Here is a 2,001-nt window from a genome sequence, read left to right on the forward strand (position 1 = left end):
GGGCTTTGTACTATTGCCATATTCAACAGCATTCTGTTAATAGAAGGCAGTGCCATGTCATGCTGTGCATATATACGTCCAGTGCCATTGGTCTACAGGGGAGTGGGCGGGTCCAGGGGTGCTCAGCAAATGGCGTCACAGCTCTCCTAACCCCTTTCTGCATATTATACCCATTATCCAAGGCAACAAGGTGGAGACTGGTCATTGAAATGGTCTTATAAGTTACATTTAATTAAAAATTATAGGTTAATAGCAGGGGCGACATGGTGGTGCAGTGGTTAGCACTGCTGCCTCACACCTCTGGGACCCGGGTTTGAGTCTCAGCCTGGCTCACATGTGTATGGAGTTTGCATGTTCTCCCCATGTCGTCGTGGGGTTTCCTCCAGGTACTCCGGTTTCCTCCCACAGTCCAAAAACATGCTGAGGCTAATTGGACTTGCTAAATTGCCTGTAGGAATGGTGTGTGAATGGTGTGTGAATGGTGTGTGAATGTGCCCTGCAATGGACTGGCCCCCCATCCTGGATTGTTCCCTGCCTCATGCCCATTGCTTCCAGGATAGGCTCCAGACCCCCCGCGACCCAGTAGGATAAGAGGTTTGGAAAATGGATGGATGGATGGATGGAGGTTAATAGCAACCAAACATACAAATTACATTTAAGTAGATTGAACATGGGTGCTGTTGAATTAATAAAAAAAAAATAATTGCACTAAAATTACTTTAATTAATATGACACAACATTTCTGAAAGGGAAATGCGTAAATTTTTAAGTTGCACCTTAAACTGTATATCTGTTCCTCAGTTAATTTAATGTAACCACCTGTCTTAATAAACTTCATTTCATCCAACATTTTTTTTAATTCAGGTAAGTTTAGGTTGTGAGTGGCTCAGCCGTCTGAGTCTCTTTGTCAGTAATCAGAAGATCACCAGTTTAAGCCCCAGCAGACCAGTCACATGTCCATGGGTCCTTAATTCCCAGCTTCAGGGAGCCATACTGTACATTGGGTGACCCTGCATTGTGACCCACCCCCAAGCTATGGAGAGCAAGATGGCAAAGTGTGGAATTGTGATGTAGCTGTTCTTTGGGGCAGCATGTGGCTCAGCTGGCTAAGCCTGTGTGTCTGTAATTAGAAAGTCACCAGTTTAAACGCTGCCTCAGCACAGCTGCAGGTTCTTCAGCAAACCCCTTAACTCCCAGCTTTCTGGGCACCACAAGAGGTGGCTGCCCTTCACAAACAGCCTACTTCTCCCTTCAAAGAGCAAGTTGGGGGAGCTGTAAAGAGAATTTCCTCATGGGGATCAATAAGGTATCAATTATTATTATCATACTAGTGCAGAAGGCAAATAAAGGATTTATGGATGGATAAAATAGGTATTAATTACAGTGATATTGTATGTTATAGCTAGAGCTGTATTTTGCATACTGTAGTTCTACATTGGGGCGGCATGGTGGTGCAGTGGTTAGCACTGTCGCCTCACACCTCTGGGACCCGGGTTTGAGTCTCCGCCTGGGTCACGTGTGTGTGGAGTTTGCATGTTCTCCCCATGTTGTCGTGGGGTTTCCTCCAGGTACTCCGGTTTCCCCCCACAGTCCAAAAACATGCTGAGGCTAATTGGACTTGCTAAATTGCCCGTAGGTGTGCATGCGTGAGTGACTGGTGTGTGAGTGTGCCCTGCGATGGGCTGACCCCCCATCCTAGGTTGTTCCCTGCCTCGTGCCCATTGCTTCCAGGATAGGCTCCGGACCCCCCGCGACCCAGTAGGATAAGCGGTTTGGAAAATGGCTGGATGGATGGATGGATGGATAGTTCTACATTGATTTGTATGACAATGATACAATTCTGTATAAAAGCACTGGACTAGAATCCAAATCACCTTAGTACCATAACTATTAAATTAATATGTTTATTTAAAGTAATATTCCAAACCATAAAGAAGTAGGTTACATTTATTTAATTCAGGTTATATTTAATATATATAACAAAGTAAATATTATGCAAGA

This window comes from Brienomyrus brachyistius, unplaced genomic scaffold (genome assembly GCF_023856365.1).
Source record: "Brienomyrus brachyistius isolate T26 unplaced genomic scaffold, BBRACH_0.4 scaffold34, whole genome shotgun sequence".
Classification (NCBI taxonomy): domain Eukaryota; kingdom Metazoa; phylum Chordata; class Actinopteri; order Osteoglossiformes; family Mormyridae; genus Brienomyrus; species Brienomyrus brachyistius.